Consider the following 545-nt stretch of genomic DNA (forward strand, 5'->3'; position numbering starts at 1 on the left):
TACAGAACCTCACTGACCTACAGAACCTCACTGATGTACATACCCTCACTGACCTACAGAACCTCAATGACATTCAGAACCTCACTGACCTTCAGAACCTAACTGACCTACAGAACCTCACTGATATACAGACTCTCACTGACCTACAGAACCTCACTGACCTTCAGAAACTCACTGACCTTCAGAACCTCACTGACCTACAGAACCTCACTGACATACAGAAACTAACTGACCTACAGAACGTCACTGATGAAAAAGACCCTCACCGACCTATAGAACCTCACTGACCTTCAGCACCTCACTGACATACAGAACCTCACTGATATACAGACTCTCACTGACCTACAGAACCTAACTGACCTACAGAACCTCACAGATGTACAGACCCTCACTGACCTACAGAATCTCACTGACCTACAGAACCTCACTGACTTACAGATTCTCACTGACCTACAGAACCTCACTGACGTACAGAACCTCATTGACATACAGAACCTCACTGACCTAGAGAACCTCACTGATCTACAGAACCTCACTGACCTACA

Source organism: Nematolebias whitei, chromosome 6, assembly GCF_014905685.2.
Source record: "Nematolebias whitei isolate Nwh7 chromosome 6, NemWhi1, whole genome shotgun sequence".
Classification (NCBI taxonomy): Eukaryota; Metazoa; Chordata; class Actinopteri; order Cyprinodontiformes; family Rivulidae; genus Nematolebias; species Nematolebias whitei.